The sequence below is a fragment of the Grammomys surdaster genome, unplaced genomic scaffold (genome assembly GCF_004785775.1).
Source record: "Grammomys surdaster isolate TR1022 unplaced genomic scaffold, NIH_TR_1.0 126121, whole genome shotgun sequence".
Classification (NCBI taxonomy): domain Eukaryota; kingdom Metazoa; phylum Chordata; class Mammalia; order Rodentia; family Muridae; genus Grammomys; species Grammomys surdaster.
In genome coordinates, this window is record NW_021620929.1 from 2949644 (window position 1) to 2973854 (window position 24211).

At 38.3% G+C, this 24211-nt stretch overlaps 1 protein-coding gene and 1 pseudogene across 3 annotated transcripts in view; one reads left to right on the forward strand and one right to left on the reverse strand.

Annotated features, from left to right (window-relative positions):
- Window positions 1-24211, reverse strand: part of Ranbp17 (RAN binding protein 17) — a 286889-nt gene that overhangs the window by 167692 nt on the left and 94986 nt on the right. The gene's annotated exons all lie outside the window — the stretch shown is intronic.
- LOC114611706 lies at window positions 9801-10885 on the forward strand (annotated as a pseudogene). Its single transcript, XR_003709880.1, has one exon. The product of XR_003709880.1 is annotated as a 60S acidic ribosomal protein P0 pseudogene (transcript).

Sequence of the window (24211 nt, forward strand, 5' to 3'; positions counted from 1 at the left end):
TACCAACATCTCAAACTGGATCAAAAACCTTAAATGTAAAACCAGAAACACTGAAACTATTAATGGAAAAGCCTTCAGGATACAGACATAGATAAGAAATTTCTCAATACAACTCCAATAGCACAGGAAACAGCCCCATCAATTGACAAACATGATTATATGACATTTAAAAGCTTCTGGACAGCAAATGAAATTATCAAGAGTGTCAGACAGCCTACAGAACGGGTGAAAATCTTTGCTAGCTATACTCTAGACATGTGTGCATATGTTCGTCAGCATCTTTCTCTCTCTCTCTCTCTCTCTCTCTCTCTCTCTCTCTCTCTCTCCCTCTCTCCCTCCCTCCCTCCCTCCCTCCCTCCCTCCCTTCCTCCCTCCCTCCCTCCCTCCGTATACATGTTTGTTATAATGCAAATGACTAATAAATATTTTAAAAGTTTTTAATATCCCTAACTCTCAAGAAAATGCAAACTACAGCTACACTGAGATCATCAGAACAACTGCTACTGTAGAATGACTACAAATGGGTCAGGAGAGTAACAGGTATCCTACTGGTAGCGAAGCTTGCATGGAAACTGCTGGGGAGGCTTCCGAGAAAAACTAAATATACAATTACCATATGACTTAGCTATACCAGTTCTAGGCAGATGCCCATGACAACATTCTATTCCAGAGTTGGCAGCACAGCTATACTCATTACCAAGCTTTTTATGGCAAGCAGGAAGATGGCCACCAAAAGGTAAAAGGACATGAAAATGTATACACACATATACACAATGGAATTCTACTCTACCATAAAGAAAACTGAAATTACATATTTGCAAGAAAATGGACAGGCCTGGAACACATTAAACTGAGTGAGGGAAGCAGGGCTCAGAAAGAGAAACATGGAGTGTTCTCTCTCATACATGGATCCTATATTCTACTAGCAAGATACACTGATCTGGGTGAGTAAGAACAGGATAAGGCTGCAACAGGAAACACAGTGAGACCTTTGAAAGACTGGAAACTTGAGAATAGCAAGAGATGAGTGACTGATCACTACAGCGATCTCTTCCAAGACTGACAGCAGACGTCTCAGAAGGATGGTGGTTAGAAAACTACCTACAGGATCATCCACTGAAAATGCTGAAAGGGAAGATGGATAAAGAAAACAAACTTCCCTTCAAAACTGAGGGCAAAAAGTCTCACCTCCCATGGTTTATCAATGGTAGTAACAACCATAAAAGTAATAGCAATGAAAGCAGGCACAGGGAGCTAGCCACTAGTGGACGTGACCTAGAGTAATACTAATGGAAACCCTTAAAGACGCAGTGAAAGAAGAGCAAGCTCTGCATCCCAAACAGACACACAAAAAAGCAAAGCATGCTCACAAGAACATGTGCAGAATGTCACTAAGACCATAAAGTATACTGATATAATCCAAAATAACACCAGCAACAACCAAGGGTGAGGTGTAGGATAAGAGTCAATAGATGCCACAGAAATGAACTGGTATCAATTCAAATTAGATTGTTATAAATTCCAGATGCTAGCTGTTAATCTCAATAGTAGCCATTAATAAAAGTGATTTAAAAATTACAGAAAAGGAATTAAACAGACAATAAAAATCGACACTAGAAAAATCCATCCAACAAGAAGGTAGTATGAGAGAAGCTGAGCAATGCATAGAAGACAACAAACTGGCAGCACTAAGCTTTATTATTACCAAGAACTTGAAATCCTAGCAGAGGAAATGCACCCCTAAAAGACAAAATAGAGGAGAATGTAAACCCAACTAACTTCCTTTGACTGGCTGAGTCACGCAGAGGGTTTTTAGCAAAGGCCTTTTAGTAAAGAACAATATGCTCTTGGCATTTTTTAAATCTTGAAAGGTCTGTGAATTTGTACAATGGCTAAAGGTACAGATTATATTATAAGGAATTTTTAATATATAAAATTTACAAGAAAGATTCAACATTATCTACCTTTGGAATGCACAAACCAACTGAAATACAAAGTTGAGAAAAGAAATATACCTTGCACTTTACTTCGCAAAAAGATTTTAAAGTAGATTAATCAAATTTCAAAAGATATTGGCCAAAAGTATACATACAATCTTGTCTAGAGCACTCTTGAAAAGGTAAGTCTAAAGAGAATTACATCTAGAGAGATCAAACAGGAAATAAATGAGGGTAGACTAAACTGAGACAGTAACAATAGTCAAATGCAAATTTAAAAATTAATAGAAAGTGAGCCAGGCAGTGGTGGCACACGCCTTTAATCCCAGCACTTGGGAGGCAGAGGCAGGTGGATTTCTGAGTTCGAAGCCAGCCTGGTCTACAGAGTGAGTTCCAGGACAGCCCGGGCTACACAGAGAAACCCTGTCTCGAAAAAAATAAAAAAATAAAAATAAAATCCAACACGTAGTTCTATAAAAAAAAAATTAATAGAAAGTGAATATTTAAAAAGAAATGTGGAAATTATATACCCTCAGGACAAAATGTACGTGAGTTGGGACAAGAGAACAAGCTTTCTTGGACATGACTTAAAGAGTATAATGCATACATGAAAAGCTAGTAAAATACGCTTCATCCAAATGAACAACCGTTAGTGTTCTGCCACTGTGAAGCTCCTAAAGCAAGCAATGTACGAAAAGAAAGCATTTGTAAGCTGTCCATGAGAGAAACAATTTGCATATAAAATTGCAATAGCAGTAAAAGAAATCACCTAATTAGGAACAGGTAAAAGATTTGAAATGATACTTGTTCAGCAATACATGCAAAGAACTAAGCATATCAAAAGATATTCAATATAATTAAAACTGTGAGACTTTTAACAACTCTATTGAATGGAAACAAAAGAAAACCAAACAAAAAGTTCACTCTCAAACTTATGCCAACAAACAATGTAGAGAGAATATCTTATGTCTGTATGGATGTGGCACCTGTCAATAATAAATCTGATGGCCTATGGCTTAGGCAGGAAATAAGAGGTGGGATATTCAGGAGGCAAAAAGAATCTGGGAGAGTACCAGGTGGGAAATTCACGGAGAAGAGTTACCAGAGAGGAGCGTGGCACCTGAGCACAGGTAACCAGTCATATGGGATAATGTAGGTTAAAATAATGGGTTATTTTAGTTAATATCTAATGAGCCTAAAATATGGCCAAGAAATTTGTAAATATATTTTGAGTCTGAGTCTTATTTCTGGGAGCATGGGGCTGGGAAGAAGAACCAGACGGAACTTCTACAAAACAAACTAATAAGGGTCTAGGATTTGTAAAAACAAGAAGGTGTTGAAATACAGATCACATAGAGAAGTGACCTAGCAGGATTAGTGCAAACAGCGCAATATTTAATGTAATGTAAATTAAAATTTAAAGAGTCAATACCTAGATTTGCCAAGATAAAGAGGATACTGAAGGCAAGGCAATAACATGAAGTCAAAACTGGATCATGATTTTTTTAAGGTGAACTGTCGTCCATATACTTTTTGTGTGTGTCTTTCACCTACTCCAGGAATATATAGACCAGATACTACATGCAGAAGAGGTATACACAAACATGGCTACTGTTGAAAATAGCAGCAACATTGTTCTGTGGCAGGAAGTTTAAACAAAGTATGGTTGTATATAGGACTACAATTCAGTTGCTAAAGGTAGTGCCAGAGCAGTGGCATTTGTCTGTGATTCCAGCAAGGCAGGAGGAGAAGGCAGGAGAACTAATACTAGCCTGGGCATACAGGGGAACTGTATTTCAAGGGGAAAGTGGGACAATGTGTAGTAAATAACAGTAAAAATCAAGTTCTAATATAAGCCTTTCTGTCAGACACACTAAGGTCCATATAGGACAGAACATTAATATTAACTAAAAACGGATACTAATGTTGTTAAGTTGAATCTGAAGAGGGAATGACAGGTCAAATCATGGAGGATCACACTTATATCACTTACATTCTAGAAAGGGTCCAAGGGCAGCAGTGAGTGAGAATGATCAGTGCTTGTTATGGGGAGAGACGACAAAAGCAGGGCAAGGTCTTGATGGCTACAGCTGGAACTAGATAACTCCAAAGAGAAAATGGTAACTTTACTACATGCTAATTTAGAAAATAGTGATATTTTCTCACAGTGATATTCTCATCAAGGTTATTTGCTTTCCTCCAGAAGGAATACATTTGGATGCTGTTTATTTATTACTAAAACCTTTGTTTTCATCTATTTCAGACTCAAAGACAATTAGTTAGTCTGCTAAGTAAAAGCAATGGGGTGGGGCTGAGGGTGGGAGGGGGAGGGTGGTCACTGTTTGTCATACCCGCAATGTCATGAAGAATCTTTCTAATGAGGATGAAGGGAGAGGTCTTTTCATCACAGAAAGGAATGAAGCCCACACTCCTTCCTAGATTGTAAAGTAATAGGACATGGTCTATGACGTTCCGCATCTTAAGATACATTAATTAATGAGCCAATAATTTTAGCTTCTCTTAAATGGCAGCTGTTTTTTTTCATACATATAATTATATAAGAAAGCATTAAGCTAGATATTGACAGGTGTTTCTCTTCTCTTTTATAGATATTTTCCATCTCTCTGGCCTGAAATCATGTCAAACCTTTATCTTCATGTAATGTAGAAATGTTTTCTCTGCACAGGAGAGGACAGCACTGTGCGCATTACAAAACTGTTCAAATTGCTCTGTTATACATTATAATTAGCTTGGCAGAGCTAATACAAATCACATTTACAGACTAACAATAATAAAATTGAAGTACCAGTTAAATATCCAAAATAATTAAAGGAATCATTTTTAGCTTGGCATAATTAGCTAATCCACTTTACAAGCATTTATTAAAATGAATTCACATGTTATTATTCCATAGGTAGTTACACAATACTGTTTATACAGGAAAAAATAATGAACCAAACTCTTTGTATCCAGCACTCCACAATTAAAATGAAGACTCCCCAAGTAATATCAATCTAGGATAGACTAATTAAGTTTGGTTTGATAACCATTCATTTCTTCTATTGCCTCTGAGCAAATTGTTTATTAGAGAAAGTTATTTTACACAAATCAAATCAAACTGGGTAAACCATTATATTTGAGGGAAACTTTAGCCATCAGTCAATTAATCCATCATTTTCTCCAGACACTATTGTTTAACGAGCAGATCGTATTATCAACAATTTAGATATCATATGATTCAATTAGAACAGTAAATTTATTGACAGTTTCTCTAATACTTTTATTATGAGTAAATTTGGAATTCTTTTACCTTTGTGAATAAAACAAAACCAATTCAAGTATTATATTGAGATATCAAGTAAATACAAAATTCTCTGATGGTTAGAAAATATAGTATTATCAAAAAAGGAAAAATAAGACAATAAAGGGTTGCTAATAAAGTAAAAAAAATCAATATAAAAATTAATGCTAATATATTAATATGCTGAAACTATATTTAGGGTACCATAAAGTTACCTGAAAACTTCATTCTAAGAACAGATATAGAAGAAATTATTTTGCTTATAAATAATTTTCATGTGTTTGTCACTTTAACCTTAATGTTTAAATTAATACTTACAGTTAGAATGAGGAAGAAAATAACCTTCCACGTGGGCAGAGCAGACATCAGGTAGGAGTGGTACAACATATTTGGTCTCTAGCGCTCTGCTGGAGGTGCACGCCTGTTTTGCTTACCAAACACGGATTTGTATTGTTTACATGTACCCTTTCTATATTCAGTTGCCTTTTTATAAGTTTGAGTCTTAAGAGTCCAAAATTATTTATTAATAATAATAACCAAGTTTCAAGATAATGTCTCATAAGAATAAAACTGAGACCACTAATGCTCAATAAATATTTACTATTCAGAATGACCGAGACTTATAATTTCACACAGCCAAACTCTCCCTTATTTCACATATATGAATAAACCAGAACAATTTGATACCATATTACATACCTAGCTGTCCGTGGTGATTATAAGCAAGCTGACAGGATACACACCAGCTCAACAGCAGTAGTTTACGTAGGCTGATGTGGTCATCTAACACTGAGACTGAAGCTGTGTCATCTAATAGCACAAACAGCATATAACCTATGAATTACAAATTCCTACAGATGTCACAGTTCCCACAGTAGAGTCTCCAGGGTTTTGGACACCACAGGGGTACCTCAGGAGCACCAGGAAAAGGCTGTAGTCTAGGCCAGTGGAAGCCATAACTAGGTGTAGGTACAAAGCTACATTTCCATGAGAGGTACTTGTCAGTACCACAGGCTCTTATTCACTTTAAAAGCACGATCTTATATTGTATATATTCTTGGAATTTTTATAATAAAATAGTTTAGGTTAAAAAAGGGGGATCTTTAGTCTGCAAAGAATGTTTCAGTTTACACATACACTTGAGAAGAATTACTACCAGAGGCTGGAGAAATGGCTTAGTGGTTAAAAACACACACTGCTGCAGTCTTCAATACTCATGTCTGTTAGCTCACAACTGCCTGTAATTCCACTACCAGGGAATCTGGTATCTCTGACTTCCACATATATCTACGTAAATATGAATAATTAATAATAATAATAAATCCTTAAAAGAATTAGTAACAAAGTAATTAAAAGGACCTTTTCATGAAAGTACAGTCACAGACTAAAAATCAACCTTTGCGCAGTAAAACCTGTCCCGTACAGAACATCTAACAGCTATACTTTTTTCTCACTTCTTTTTGGATTCCTCCACTTCTATGCCCATTAAAAATATTCTTGTTAATTTTCAGATAGCTTAAGATATCTTTTTAAGGAAACTATGGAAAGTGCATCACCTCCCAGAATCTATAATATCTCTTCCAGCATCTATAATATATACGCCCTCTGTATAAAGCACAAGCTTTAACAGGAAACCTGTAATTTGGTTCAGCTGACAAAAAGGCATACTTACTTCCTTCTTAAGTACATAATTATTAAGTGATACTTGGGGTGGGGGGGTGTTGCTATTTTGGTTTTTTTGAGACAGGTTTTTTTCTATGTAGTCTTGGCTGTCTTGGAGCTCAGTATGTCAATCAGGGTGGCCTCAAACTCTGACATTTGCTGCATCTGCTTCCTGATTGCTAGGATTAATGAAATATATACCACTCCTGTCCTATTAAGTGATTTTTGAAAGATACTGGACTCATTTTACAGGTTTTTCCATACAGTATGTGTTACTATAGTAAACTCATTCTTCATATTTCCAATCATCTTCAAAATATTAGCAAAGGAGACTTCTCTGATCCAAGCAACCCATCAATATTAAGTCATCATGTCTCTTACCACAAATATTTCATTAAGACTGAAAACAAATGTATTTACCTATGGCATCTGTCTACAGCGACATTGATAGCAAGAATTCCAACGAGAAGGAGAGCATATCAACAAATAACAACACACTGCTGCATTTTATCAGGAGTCAGACAGCGAAGCTAGTGGGGCAGCTTGAATTTTGCTGTTGTTCTCACTATGTAGCACAGGTTGGCCCTAAGTTATCTATTTTTCCCCTGAGATCCCCTGCCTAAGGCTCTGGGCGCTGGGATTACAGGCATGAACCATCTCGCCTGCTTGGCTTCTTTATTTTTTGAGATTTTTCCATTTGGTTTAGTTAATAGTTTTGCTTTGTGAAAAACGTGAGACAATATAAAAGCAAATCTATGATTCCAATTACTAACTAGTAAATACTATTATATAATACACTATGAGTTTTCACCATGGCTTTCTACAGGAAATATCTTTTAGGTACCAACTAATTGTTTCACTAATGTAGGAAAAAAAGGATCATGACAAGACTTGGTCAGCAGGCTTCAAGGCCAGCAGTGGAAGAAGCAGGACTGGTCAGGTCATCAAGCTCCCAAATTAAGTTCTTTCTTACAGTATCACACACCACTCTTAATGAACATATTCTGCCCACTAACTATATACAAAGTTACATACAAAAAGTACATGTGAGATAGAGTCATCTATATTCTCACTTCCCGTTGTCCACCTCCTTGGGCTAAGCCAGCACTAGAAAGCAACAGTGTTGTTTTCTCAGCCATCATTCCGTACATCTCCAGGTTTCTGTATGGGTTAAGAATGTAATGGAAGCATCAAATGCAGTGCCTGCTACAGGGAAAAGGAGACTTGGCGCTATTACTTAACAGGCAGTCTGTGTGTGACTCACACCCTAGTCACAGACAAGAGGACACCAGAGCTGGAGCCACTGCTTTCCTGTCACTAGAAACAGTATACAGGCAGACCCAGCTAGAACCAGAGATACACTCAGCTGATACTAGTAAACTATTATCTTTCTGTAAGAGAAAAAACAAAAACAAAAGGGCATGCAGTAGAAAGGCTAGAACTGACGACATCCAGCATCTGACCCAAGTGGAGGTGCTGAGTGGTGTTGACAGCAGTGCAGTGTAAGCATGGTGTGTGATCACAGCCAAGCTCAACTAAAGTTGCAGGAGGCGATCTGAGCATGCACTGCCACGGATACCTCAGATTCAGTATTCATTTGACTGGAATTAATTTTTGTTTGTTGCAAGTTCAGAAACCTTTTACTATCTCCAGACTGTTTGGGATCCCACATTCACTTAACAATCCTTGTTTGAGATCACAATCTATAATTTATACAAATTGTTCAGCCCAGAAAAAACAAAAGTACCAATTCTAGACCAGGAGGCTCATCACTTAGAGGAACAGCTAAAAGTAGTTTTAAAAGGGTGAAGATTTTATTACCCCAGCATTTTATTATTAGAATTTTCAAACATATAGCATTGTTGAAAGCATACATCAGACTGTGAATATATTGCCACCTTTGCCCATCTTTACTAGTGCAAGTTCTGACATCCTTCTGATTCCCTAAGCCATTGATCACAAGAGTTTTAATAATCAGATGGAAATAGTTTTTATCAAGAACTTTGGCACTCTGACCAGCTCTGTGACTGCAAGTTATCACGGACATCACGGAAGTTCACAGGAGGCAGTGCCACCTCTTCCCGCCAGTGATCAAGTTCCAAACTCCTTCAACGAAGACAGGTCCTACTCTATGCAAATGACAAAGTCTTGCTTTTTAGACAGAAAGCTCCTTTTGGACAGTTTTTAAATTTTGCCCTTGAAATTCTAATGCTTGCTAGCCACATGATGCTGGGATACGAGCATTAAGGAGAAAAATCTACACTGTAGGATTGAGGAATAGGAAACTGAAAAGGGTCAAGTATGAATCTGCATTTCCTATGGGTTCTAGAACACTTGTACAAAGCACTGGCTACCATCATTACACAGACCCTCTGTATGGATCTCAGTATGTGAAATGCAGTGGTCTTCAAGGGTTCAGAGACTTGATAACCATCTAATCAAGAGCTAGAACTAGACTCTAATCTGTCTGAGTATGGGCTAGACTTACTGACTGATGTCTAACAGACGGAACATATTGAGAATGCTTAGCTTAAGAATAAGCATAGTGGCTTTCATCTTGTTTCCTCCCAAAAAAGTCAGCTGACATGTCAAGAGGAAAAAAATCTAGAAACCTGGAAAAGAAAGACCTCTGTCAACAACCAGCAAAGAGCTAAGGGCACCTCCTACCAATAGCACTCTGAAAATTAACTTTTCTACGCTATTGAGGTGATCCTGAATTTTGAGCTTGGCTGAGTATCTTCTCTGAACCTTGGTAAAGGGATTGTTAGCTAGACTCACTCAGCCAGGCCGTGCCCAAAGTTCCTGGAATTTTGCCAAACATATTTTCTAACGCATGCAAGTTCAGGTATAATTTGTTATACAGTAATGGATAACTAAGAAAGAGTGTAGGTAGTTCTCGCCAGGCGTCCTCATTAGAGTGACATCGTCTTTAAACCCCGTGTGGCAATCCCTGACGCACCGCCGTGATGCCCAGGGAAGACAGGGCGACCTGGAAGTCCAACTACTTCCTTAAGATCATCCAACTTTTGGATGATTACCCAAAATGCTTCATTGTGGGCGCGGACAATGTGGGCTCCAAGCAGATGCAGCAGATCCGCATGTCCCTCCGGGAGAAGGCCGTGGTCCTGATGGGGAAGAACACCATGATGCGTAAGGCCATCAGAGGCCACCTGGCGAACAACCCGGCACTGGAGAAACTGCTGCCTCACATCCGAGGGAACGTGGGCTTCGTCTTCACCAAGGAGGATCTCACTGAGATTAGGGACATGCTGCTGGCCAATAACGTTCCAGCTGCTGCTCGAGCTGGTGCCATTGCCCTGTGTGAGGTCACTGTGCCTGCTCAGAACACTGGGCTGGGGCCTGAGAAGACCTCTTTCTTCCAAGCCTTGGGCATCACCACTAAAATCTCCAGAGGCACCATTGAAATCCTGAGTGACGTGCAGCTGATAAAAACCGGAGACAAGGTGGGAGCCAGCGAAGCCACCCTGCTGAACATGCTGAACATCTCCCCCTTCTCCTTCGGGCTGGTCATCCAGCAGGTGTTCGACAGCGGCAGCATCTATAACCCCGAAGTGCTGGACATCACAGAGCAGACCCTGCACACCCGCTTCCTGGAGGGTGTCGGCAATGTGGCCAGCGTCTGTCTGCAGATCGGGTACCCGACTGTCGCCTCAGTGCCGCACTCCATCATCAATGGGTACAAGCGTGTCCTGGCTCTGTCTGTGGAGACTGACTTCACCTTCCCTCTTGCTGAAAAGGTCAAGGCCTTCCTGGCTGATCCGTCTGCATTTGCTGCTGCTGCCCCTGTGGTTGCTGCCACCACTACGGCCCCTGCTGCTGCTGCAGCCCCAGCCAAGGCTGAAGCAAAGGAAGAGTCGGAGGAATCAGATGAGGATATGGGATTCGGTCTCTTTGACTAATCCCCCTCAAAGCAACCAAGTCAGCCTGATTAATTTGAGAAAGATGGAAATAAAGGCTTACTTCTCTTAAAAAAAAAAAAAAGAAAGAAAGAGTGTAGGTATTTCAAATTTTATACATTTTTAACTTTTCTCTTTTTGAGACTCGCTTCTCCAGGTCTTCTTTCTATCCCACTTTTTCTATATTTTGATTCTCTGCTCATTACTTGCCTTAAAACAAACACCCAGTTCTCCCTTAAGTGCCTGCTGTACAAAATATAAAGAAGATCCAAGCACCCATGTAAAATTGAGGTGTAGGAGTGTCTATCTGTAACCTCAGCACCAAGAGGCAGACATGAAAAGAACTCAGCGGATAGTTGGTCTAGAAAAACAGCAAGTTCCAGTTTCAGCAAGAACACAAGGTAAGAAAAATGATGGACGGGGAGAGAAGACACAAGACCCTGAGTTCTGGCATTATACGTGGGCATACACACACACACACACACACACACACACACACACACGATCTCTCAAACCACATTTACAACTGAAGAAAACATTCAATTGTAGATACCCCAAATTTTATAAACCACTGATTTCCAATTTCAGTACCCCAAATAAATAAAACAAGACTCTCCAAGCTTTACCAGAGCTATTAGCTACTTTTTAAGGGCAACTAAATGAAAGGACACTTAGTTTTATGAGAGTCAAAAACCTACTAATGCCATGGTAGAGACTAAAACATTTGACAACTATAACCTGGTTGTTTTGTTGGTCAAATTGCAACCAACCTAGACCTATCTGGAAAGAAGGATTGTGAATTGGGTAATTGCTTCAATCAGACTGGCCTGTAGGCTAGTCTGTGGGGGCATTTTCTTGATTAATGATTGGCATGGGAGGAACAAGCTCACTCTGGGTAGTCTCCTGAGTGGTTTAAGAAAGTAGGTTGAGCAAGCCAGGATGCTGCATTCCTCCATGACTTTTGTTTCAAGTCTAGTCCCAAGGTTCCTGCTTTGACTTCCCTCAGTGATGGAGGGTACCCTGAGATGGAAATAACTCTTTCCTCTCCAAGTTGCTTTTGGTCATAGTGTTTATCACAGATAGAAACCCTGGTTAAGACATAACTATAATCAGTAAAAGTTAACAGAAAAGTCCACAGTTTATGCTTGGAGACATTTTGCTACAATTAATCAAAACAAAACAACTAGATCTCCACAAATACTATATTACATAGGGTTAATATACTTAAAACAAATTTCAAAGTAAAAACTGTAACTGCAAGTTTCTTATGAGAGCTGCTAGAGACCAGAGATGGCTCAGTGGGCAAAGGAAACTGGCAAGAAGCCTGAGAAATGAGCTCAATCCGTCAGACCATGTGGGGAAGAGGAAAACTAACTCCTGTTGGTCATCCTCAGCCCACACCCACATGTATGCAGACAACAACAACAACAAAATAACTACTGGAAACATTAGTTATTTGACTTTGAATCAACCATCTCATAGTAAAATCCTTATCAAACCAACAAAAAGTATCTCATGATATTGGATTAACTACAAATTGAAATATTACTAATACACTTTAAACTTGTTATGCATCCCTCATACACATTGCTGAGCCAGTACAATTGCTAGTCTACAAATACCCTTTTTATCTCACAACTTCCATACTCACCTTCTGGGACATGTTTGCCACCGATAACTATTATGATATGTCTTATACTTTATTTACATATTTACTTAAATGTTCTTCACTAGAAAGGCCTTCCAGACCAACAGAGTCAACTAACCTGGACCCTTGGGGCTCCCAGAGACTGAACCACCAATCAAAGAGCATACAAGGAATGGATCCACCCCCAACCCCTACACATATGTAGCAGATGTGCAGCTTGGTTTTCATGCACCCAAGATCAGGTTGTCCCTGACTCTGTCACCTGCTTGTGGAGCCTGCTCCCCTAACTAGCCCAGTTAGGGGAACTGCCTTGTCTGGCCTCAGTGGGGGAGGACCTGCCCAGTCCTATAGTGACTTGCTGTGTCTCAGACGAGAAGGGGTAGGGGTGGGGATGTGTGAGGGGGTAATGAGAGGTGAGGGGGGCTGTGGTGGAGATGTAAAGTGAATAAATAATTAAAGACAGAAAGACCTGCCATAAATAACCTGTATTAATACAGCACAGCAATCACTCTGCTCTTTACCCATTTTAGTTTTCCTGTTAGGACTCATTTGAGTTCCTTATTGTACATTCTAAATTATTGATTTACTATCTGCCCAACTAATCTATTTTTAAAGTTATTTATTTAAATCCTCCTCCATGCCAAAAAAGGTCTTGAAGAAATTAAAGGACACCAGCGATTTTAACGGTGGCTCACTTTGGAGCCCAGAACATCTTAAGGGATTCAGGACCTTGGGGTTTTCTCTGTGTCAGCCTGGCTCCCCACCAGTCTCACATGCTACCTACACTACTAAGTACTGCTTACTCTGTTTGTAATGTGGACTGGGCTGCCAAGAAGTGATGAAACGACCCAAGAGAAAAATCACAAAAACATTCGAGTAATGCAGCAAACACACTTGGAGTGGCAAGCATGGAGTACACTCGGTGTACGGGAGTTTGTATGGTTGGGCACACTCAGGAACATACTCCATGGAGTCAGGCCTAGTGCTCTTGGCAAGAACAGTTGTAAGATTCCTATCATGCAGTATCCTCCTTACAGTCAAGACATAGCCTGACAAGCATTCAGATTTTCTACCCACAACCACTAGATTGCAAAATATATCTCCACAGTTTATAAAAGGTGTAGTAACTACACTACGATAAACCCAAGAGTCGTCTGTAAATGTGGCTTCTAAGTGTATTATGACTTAAGAATAAAGTTCCTTTCTAGACTTCTGCCTTTTAAATTTTTCCAGGTAGTTATGGTTACTCTGGCTAATTTACTCTGGTTACTTATTTGTAAAAAGCTTTATAATAATAAATAAATGTTATGATAATCCTGGTATCCAACTTGTATATTGTCTGATGTTTATGCTGTCAGGTTCATAGATGAGTACACAGTCTGCACCAGGCACCTCTGAATCCCTGAGATAAGCGAGCCATCTCAGAAGTGGGCTCCAGCTGCTCTAGGCAATGCTGTCAGAGCCACACAGTACACTCAGCAGAGGATGAACATGCTCAAGTGAATAAAACACCTCACTGCAACACCAGAAGTCTCTTATAGCCAGGGCCAGGTCCACACTCGGTCCTCTCCACTGTTTAGGACAGCAGTGCATTTATCCATCCTATCAACCAGGGCTCAAGACAACACTGACCTCCTTACCCCTTAACACCATGCCAGGCTGGTGGGAAGTGTCTAACCTCACAAATGGCAAAATGGAGATTCCAAAACCAGTCTAGAACATTCAAAGCACATTAAAGCTGTCTTTGAAAGGATACACTAAGAAGAAAATGATCTTAAGGAAACATTAAGATATGATTCATGTAATACAAAAATAATAGCCTGCACATAACATACATATCTGGCCTTTACAGTAATAAAAGTCTGAGTTTCTCTCACTGGCAGCAGTGTTTTCCGCATACCTTTAGCCCCATTATTACAGCACAATAATGTGCTGTCTATATCCCACCTATAGTTGCCTTGTGTCTGTTTAGTTTTATAGCAAGCAAGCAATTTGAGAATATGGTAATAAAGCCTCAATCACAGTAATGATGTATGATGGGTTGTAATTTCTCTGTGCTAATGGGTTACAAACAGTATTACAGAGATGACGGGAATCTCATTGATTCATTATATGACTGCAATAATACAAAAATGACTTAATATAGATCACTATTAAGTCATCCACATGCTCCTAACAAGCTCTATATTTCACTATATAGATATATAGGGAAATAAAATTAATATTAGTCTTTCTATATAAAAGTTCACACAGCACAAAACATTTTGTGTTGAGTACCCTAAATCAATGTTTAAAGTTGGAATTACTGCATTGAACTGGTTCTTTGAAAAGAAAACCATTGATTTTAATCTGCTTGAAGCAATCAATTACTCCCTGTCCTCTTTATTCCAAACTGTAATGAAAACTAAACTGCGTTGTCTTGAAAACTAAATGTGAAGATGATCATAAACAGAATTTAAACTCCATGGATTATTCATATCTACCCATTTAGATTTGCCATTTCCATTATGAGTACATTTGCCACGAGCATTTAATGGACATCTAAAAGGGAATTCATTAAAGCAGGAGCTGTTGGCAGCACTTATGGGCTTCAGACTGCTTTCTGCTTGCCTTTAATAGCTCACTATTATAAAAGTGATATATTGTGTTCATCCCATTAGTAGTTTGCAGAAAGGTCTGCAAGAGATAACAAATCCTTCTGAATATTTTCAGAATAGAAAGTAAATCAGTTTGTTTGTTTTAAGCAGCATTTTCTAACAATATATAATTTTACAGCCAACTATATTTGGTTGTTCTAAGCAAAAAAATATTTTAGCGACCACAGATACATTTTATGAAGCACACAGCACATTTCTGAAGTATTCTGTGGTTATTAACTTGAGACATTAGTGGCCATCAAGCAAACCAACCAACGGGAAGAAATTATGTTAGAAATAATAGCAGCATAGACATTGCTTTGAGTTAATAGTAGACACAGTTCAAACAAAAGCTAGAGCAGAGAACCCCAACTTAACTGCACACTGCCACCACTCAAGGGATATGAAAAAATCAGCTATAGAGAGTCTTTGAAGAAACAGCATTATTTTAATTTTACAGAAGACAGAAAATGGACACAAAGAAATGTAAAATACGATCTTAATGTTAATGCTTTTCACAGTGAACAATTAAATCCTGATTGGGCAGAAAACAAGGAGGAGGGAATCCATCAAGAGGTCATCTTTGTTTTGCCTGGGTCCAGCTTCTGCATTACTTGAAATATATGTTGATGTAAAAATACAGCTCTCATCTCAAAGGGAATAGGAGGATGTTTATTCTTAAGCTAAATGTGAATGACCACGGCCCAGGAACATGAATTCAGATTGCCCTGAAAGATACGTGATAGCATGGAAGAGACTGTGTGAGAATGTATCAGTTTCAGAACAAAGTCATTCAGATAGACAGGTGGTTACAGCAAAGTAAGGAAATTCTGTGAGAGATTTCAGTAGTTTCTGATGACATTACTAGCTTGTGGATGATAGAAGCTCATGGTTGCCTAAAAATACAGTTAAAGGCTTTGACAGTCAGGGATGTTAAGCCAAAGACAGGATGGACAGGATGCTTTACAAAAGGACTAAAACCAGCCTAAAATATGTGGGCTCTGGCCTGCAACAGTTCAATTCTTAACAGTTAAAAGTTCAGGACATGTAGACTCTTACTATGCATGACTTTTCTTCTTTCTGGTAACTTCAGTTTACATGAAGAATGTCACACTTAAAGGAACATAAGGCTGAAGGTAGATCAACAAAACACCCTTGATTAGGAAGAGCTATGAACTCTGGGAATGTGTGTCAAAGACTCCACAGCCAACTACTGTATTTGTAATTCAATTGTTTGTCTTAGCAAATCTGCCCTTCCCCTTGTACTTTGCCTCTCTCTGCCATATGTGTACTGTGACAGCACGGGAAAACATAATGCTAACCTCATTTTGAAGACTTAAAACAATTTGTATTTTATTTAGTTGAGCCAAGGCTTTCTCACAAGTATGTTCACAGTCAGCCACACACAGTAGCAGGCCTGCAGCCATGGACTGCCAGACCTCATCAAATCAATCTTTAATGGCTCTAAATTTTAGTTCATTCTTAATTGGGCAGATGTCTCAGTGGTTTCATAGAAGAAATAAAAAAAATGTCCAAAGTTTACATATGCAACTACCCAGAACAGTTGGGTTACAAAGGTGAGCTTGTATGAAAGGCAAAAGGCAAAGACACAATGGGAGAGGTCATTATCAACTTCATACTTAAATGCTAACAGTCCCGAGCCAGTCTGATGTAATCCACACATTTCAGTAAGAGTTGCTCAAGCAAGTTTCTTCAAAGTTCCAACTTTTCAATGTCGTATTCAATTTTCCTACCCCAAGTGCATCGGGACATCTATGTTGCTGCTGTGCAGCCTCTAAAGTGTGCCAGGTGAGTCTGTCACAAGACAGGTCCAATATTCAATAAAACACGCATAACACTCTGGCATAGTAATATGACTCAAATTACTAACCACTTAAATTACTTTATATATTTACATGATTGGGTTAGACTATGTTTACATCCTCAATACAATCCACATATAGGAATCTAATCATCTTCAAAGAGTTATCTTGTGGGAAATAACTTTCCATTAGAATCTGAAACACAGAACCTTTTCTGTTCAAGGGGAATACCATTTAAAGATTTTAAATATATAATAAATACTTCCTATTTGTCTGTAAACATTATACTAAGCCCAAATAGACAGGAACAGGGATTGTGACTAATAGCTAGTGTTGTGGGTGGGCCTGTCCATACTAACTTGCAGGGATTGGCACAGGATAAAGTAAGCAAGCTTGTTAGAAATCACTTTTCCAGCCTAGAAAAGAGAGTCCTCTTACTAAGAACTAAGAGATTTTCAAATAATAAAAACTCAGCAATTAAGCCAGCAACAAAAGTTGACACAAAGAAACTTAGAAGAAGACAGCCCTTTCTTTCCAGTGGCTGAGGTCAATTAGGAACTATCTGGAGAACTAGTCAATACAAGAAAATGAAGCTAAATTTGTTTATATGTTGTCAAATTGCAAAAACAAGGTGCAGTGAAGAGATCCCCCCCCAACACATGATTAAAATCATACACTGTCATGAGGAAATCAACTGTTTCATGAGACTGAAACCTTAAGAGTGGTATGAAATTCAGCACTAATAAAAGCAAACTGAACATTTTGAAGGACTCTGGAAAACAAAAGTAGACTTTTCTCCTTCAATTAAAAAATTAAAAAAAAACTTTGAAAAATAAGTCGCAATTCACTTCTAAAGTTTTAAGATGCAAACTCAGGCTTCAACTAGCAGTGACCACTTATAGGAAACAATCCTACTTTTTTCTTATATGGTAGGGAACAGAGAAATCCTGCCTCATAAACATCTTGACGAGATGAGAGGATCTACAACAAAGATCTCCTTGACAACGGTATACAGTCATAATATTCCCAACCCTTCTGGCTTCAACCATTTACAAGTAAACAGTGAAAGATCTTAAAATCATAAATGTACAAGAGCATGCATGCTAGACTGGCTTTAACGTGCTAACACTTCAACCTCATTAACAATAAAGACAAGGATCAGCACTAAAATCCTACATATAAATACCTGGCTTTAATTCCTCTTTTTTACATTTCTAGAATTAAGATGCCAGAAATGATCACATTATGCAACAAAAAGGTTTTAAATGACAATAAATCCTGAATAGCTGAGGCTGACTTCAGAATTACTGGGAGGAGTGGAGTTGGGTAAGAGGTAGTAATGAACTGTCTCTATCTTCCTGGATAGCACTAAAATGCTAAGACTGACTTAAGCAAGATCGTGCCTGAGTGTGACTTACCTGACGAGAAAAGAAACTGGCTTAAAACATAGACTGCCTTGCCCTCACCTGGACCCTTAGACTGTGATCCCTGGTTCAGGTGATGATGGATCAGATCGTTCTCAAGGAGGAAGAACCCCAGTTGGATAGGTTTGCCACAAGCCCTTCACAGGAAGATGCCAGTCTTCTGTGCAAGACAAAAAGAACAGAAAAAGGTACAGTGGCAGTGGGTGAAGTCTCCTCTTTTAGGAGAGGAAAAAGTCAGATATCATATTCCCCATTAGCTACAAGCTCTCTTGTGTACACAGGCTAAGAAAAGTTGCTGTAAATGTTGGGAGGCACAAAGGCATTAAAGTCTAAAATCAGTGTTTGAGTGAGAGTACAGCAATCAGGATGCTAATTACAACACCACTGTCAACTGCTTCAAAGGCAATTTGGGTAAGTTCAGTATCAAGATATTATTTTCAGGGACAAAACAGTTAGTTCTAAAGTAGTTTTTAAATGTTTAAGTCTGGATTTAGATATTCACAATCTCACATCAGTCCAAATCTTTACATTGCCTTTGCATTTTACAGTTACTCTACTGGTAACTTTGGAGACTATACCCTTCTAGATGCTCTCTGTGGCTACAGATTACAGTCTAAGATTTCTAAAAATAAGCAATCTCCAAAATTGATGACTGCTTTCTAAACATTAGATTTTATATTTTTAAATAGTACTATTTTACAGAAGCACTAAGCTCCAAGGTTTTAAAATGGCTTCATTTTTGCCCCCTTTTTAACACTACATTTTAGCATATCTAACAAATTATTAAGCTTTTTGTCCTTTGCACAAACATCTATAAATACGGTTGTGCAAGTCTGGAAATGTCAATGTTCTATGCTTATGGGTATTACTTAATTTGGGCATATCAGTTTTCATTTAGAAATCAAGAAACAAAACCGTTCACATCCTGTGAGGGAGGGCACTTGGTGACAGGACACCTCGAGGTAACAAGCAACACTTCCAGTAAGGACTGGCTGCAAGAGCACAGGAGCTACTCTGCCACAGGTGACAAACAGCAGACCAACCCATCCCAAGTCAACACTGCCACAGCTTAGCTCTCACTTCCCATTCTACATAATAACTAGGAACCATGAGCTCTGCCTGCCTACTTTCCTCAGCCCAATTCAAGGGGCAAATATAGAAGGTGATCTCTGTAATGAAAATAGCTGCACGCAAGACACCGAAATGTACAGCACCATTATTGTGAAGAAAGTCCTGATAACAGTAAGATCATTAGCAGCAGCATGATGCTACAGGGATTAGCTCAAAGGTCTCACAGACCCCTTCATACACACATAAAGCAAGTTGTGAAACAAAACATTAAAATCTGAAACACTGCAGAGCTCACCCAGAGATGCCATGCTGTTGCTACAAAAGGTAAGCAGTTAATTCTATTTGTGTTTCAGGAGTAGTATAAGGATCTAAGAAGGCCTGTGACAAAACTACACCTGTCAAGATGGAGTGAAAAGACAAGGAGAATTCTTTGTTGATTCCTTAAGAATCGCAACCTCTACAAGAGCTAACAAAATGAACAAAAATATTCATGTGATACGCTCATTTCAAAAATGAACTCTTAAAATTTCACTCTAGTTTTGTTTTATGCTCAAAAGAAAGAGAGAGAGAGAGAGAGAGAGAGAGAGAGAGAGAGAGAGAGAGAGAGAGAGAGAGAGAGAGGAAGGAAGGAAGAGAAAGAAAGAGAGAGAGAAAGAAAGGAAGGAAGGAAGGAAGGAAGGAAGGAAGGAAGGAAGGAAGGAAGGAAGGTAGGAAGTATTTGACTCATTTGAATTTATGAATGATTTCTCATCTTAGGGGAGTCAAAACTTACTGCTGAAAATTAAAGGCTGAACATCAAATGGCCTGAACTCATTTGTAAGCCAGGTGTGCTTTTTCACAAAGCCATATACTAGAGCACTTGTAAAGATCAAGCCAAACACTATCAGTGCATCTTTACTAGCTCATAGGTGTCTGGCAATCTAAAGCTCTTGAGTCCTACAGAGACTGTAGAGACACATCTAATGAACACATGTACAGGATTAACCTTAATTCAGTTAAATGAAGTGAAACAGAATATAGTTGGAAATCTTGGATAAAATTAAGAATCATAGGGTTTTCTTTTCCACATGATCTTAGGAAACAGGAGGCTGCAACACCTAGCGGGAGGACTTTAGACCTTAACACAAGGACCAGCCTGTGTTTAGATAATGTCTCTGCTATTTATGGGGCAAGTGAAACAACCTCTTAGTGACTCTTTTTTTTCCCTTGAAGAAAAATAAGCATAACATTAAGTACATTGTAGTACTGTTTTAAGGGCTGAACTCCGACAGCATGTGCAGCCCAGAGAACAGCAAGCTCCGTAAACAGAAGCATTACCATTCTTCCTGATCAAACTTGTTCCAAAGAATTTAAAAATCTCCCCAAAGAATTATAAATTATATTTAAACATAAAATATCCTGTTTCATTTCACAAATATTTATCAATTACTTGATATCAGAAATATTATGGTCGACAGGAAAGGCACAATTTCTTTTCTTAAGAAACCTACATTTTTGTGAGAAAGACACTACATCAGTTACAGTTATGATTAATCACAGATGTGGAAAGTACATTAAAGTGGTATGCTGTCATACAGATGAAGACCCTAAACTAGGGAAGGCAGACTGCCTGGAGAATGCAGAACAGGAATCTGAGAGACAAAGAGCAGAGCCAAAGAGATAGAAGAACAATGTGCGCAAAGGCTCTGACAAAACGTATATACAATTTAAGAGCTAAAAGAAAGCTTGTCGGAAGACAGGGAAAACAAAACTGTTATAGGCTAATTATACAGGGAGACGGAGACCAATACACTCTTCAGATTATGGAAAAGACATTACTACATCAGGAAAAGCAATTGAAAGCTACTGGTTTTCACCTTAAAATAGTCATGGATTTTCAATTTTTGTGGATGCGATAATAGATGCATAAAATCAACAGGAAACAACCCAACCCAAGAGGTCATGGAGAGAAGGTTGGACTGGGAGCATGACTCACAGAAGTATAAATAATGAAACACTGAAAAGAAAGCATAAAGAGATTTTTATTAACACAGTGGGTTATTAATATGAGCAACCACTGCCATTTACACTTAAACAGTACTGAGATGCAGAAGTATCCTTTGCAGATGTGTCATGAGTTCTTTTAAAGCCTCCTAAATGTCAAGTAGATGATAAATGGAAATTTTAAGTTTAGAAGACGTGGCTAAGTCGACATATGTTTGGAAATCATGACCAAACATGATGATCAAAGACACTATTTAAGACCTACACCCAAGAAATTCAAATATTAAAGACCAGACAGAGAAAATTAGCACAAAAGAGAAATTAAGAGGGGAGATTAGGAAAACAAAAACAAAACCACAGTGTTAGAGAAGTCAAGCACAAGAATAGTTTCAAGGCAGTCAACTGTGCTCCTGTGGTCAGGTCAAGAAGTAGGCACAGGAGCTACCATCAGTGCTACCTTAGCACACACAGGACGTGCCATGTGCTTCCTTTATGCAGGAGATTGGCTAAAGTTTCTCTGAAAAGACCAAATGAGAATTCTATTACACTTATAAGCCAAAGACTCAATTCTGTAAAAAGCAACTGTAGATACTAGGTCAAAGAATAAGAGTGGTTGCATTCAGACAGAGACTGCTGATTATGGTCTCATGATAATCAAGTGCAGACCACAACTGTTACAACCTTTCAGAGTCTTGTGTGCCCTTTTAAAATGTATTTGCCCCATCACTCAATCATTTCCATCTCATAAAACTATCTGTGAACTTTTTGATTTGTTTCATTATTAAATTTCTTCACAAAACAAGAAACAAGAAGACAAACAAAAATTCTCAGAGGTGCAGTTTTGCACAAATGCTCATTTTAAATCCCAGCCTCAAAGGTGAGTACACAAATTCAGTACCTTCCATGAACATTCAGTTCTTCAAAAAATGCACTGCTCTTCTATTCATGAGCAATGGGCTCAGAAATTAAATCTATGAATCACAGTTTGAAGACAATGGAAAAGAGGTGGTACGCCAACAGGCTCTGGTGAAAGATAAATACACATATTTACTAATAGGAGGAAGCAGAATCTAAGTATTATACAGCATAACTATTTTATAGCAGAGTACTTTCACCTATTTGAGAACACACAACAGTCTTAGGAGGCTTGAACAAATTTCCAGAATTGTCACAGATTTTATTTCACTAACTATGAAAGCCCAAAGACAATGGAATGTCTTTTAGATAGCTTAAAGAAAGAAAATACAAAGCTAGAATTTTATACCCAATATACAAATCTTTAAAAGCTAAGAAAAAAATAACTTTTTAACTAGAAGGAAAAGAGCTGACAAAATCTATTTCTATAAGATCTGCAATACAAGGTAAGTTTTAAAAAAGCTTTCCAAATATTAAAGATAATACCACCTGGAAATTTAGATACAAACAAAGAATACTGTTAAAAAGTAGATATATCTACAAATATAAAATCTATTCCCTGAAGTGGGGTGTGCTGACACATGCCTTATCTCCAGCACTTGGGAAGCACTCCAGCACTCTGATGAGTTCAGAGCCACTCTGATCTACAAAACAAAAACAGAAAAAAAAACCCATAACAAATAAACAAAACAAAATTGTGAAACAAGAATACTACATCTAGAAGTTACCTCTCAAAACTGACAAAGAACTAAGGACGTTTGAAGAAAAACACAAATTAAGGTAACTCCTCTAAATGATTTAAATTTGACTACTGAATCCAAAGATACTAACAAAATGTTGAATAGAGAATTAAACACTCCTGTGTAAAGAGAATCAATAGCTTCAAAGAGCACACAGACAAAAATATTAGTAAAGAAGTCAATTTGGAATCTAGAGAAGAAAGCCAGGAATATGGAGGGGACAGTCAGCCATGTGGATGGGAATGTAGATGAGGAAAGTCACTGAGAATGCAAGACATGAAAAATTGCACTGAATGAAATAAAAATCCCAGCAAAAGTGTAACAAGACTAAAGCAGCCAGAAAAAACAGTATCAGGTGTGGAGGATAAGGATGGAAATACTGCATTCTAACACTAATGGAGAATAATAAATGAATATAACCACACCTTTCAACAACTCTGGGTATGATCAAGAGATCAAATCTAAGAATCTATGAGGTAGAAGAGAAAGCTGAGATAAAATACTAAAGGTGCAGAAAATCTATTCAATACAATAATAGTAGAAAATTCCCCAAATCTACAGGAAAAAATGGGCATCTAAGTACAGGGAAATCTGGGGCCTTGTTGGCACAACTAGAAACACCTTACCCTTACACCTAAATGATCTAACAACAAAACAAAGAAACAATTATTACGAGACATAAATGTGAGCTGGGCAGTGGTGGCACAGGCCTTTAGTCCCAGCACTCAACACGGTGGTTCACATCTTTAATTCTAGAACTCAGGAGACAGGACCTCTGAGATCAAGGCCAGACTGGTCAACAGAGTTAAGGTCTGAAACAACCAGGGCTTTTTAAAACAAACAAACAACAAACAACAACAACAAAAACAAACAAAAAACTATCAGGCATACAAATAATCAATCAATCAAACAAACAAACAAACAAAAATATCAAGTCACACACAAAAGGAAAAACATCAGCATACCATTAAACCTCTAGACAGAAATCCTCAAAAGCCAGGAAAGCATGATGTACTTTAAGCCCTGAACGAAATTACTGTCAACGAACACTGTTATACATGTATGTACCAATTTTATCTTTTAAATTTACAGAAAAATTTCAAGACAAGCATAAGTGAAAGTAACACATGGACTACCAAGCCATGAATGCAGAA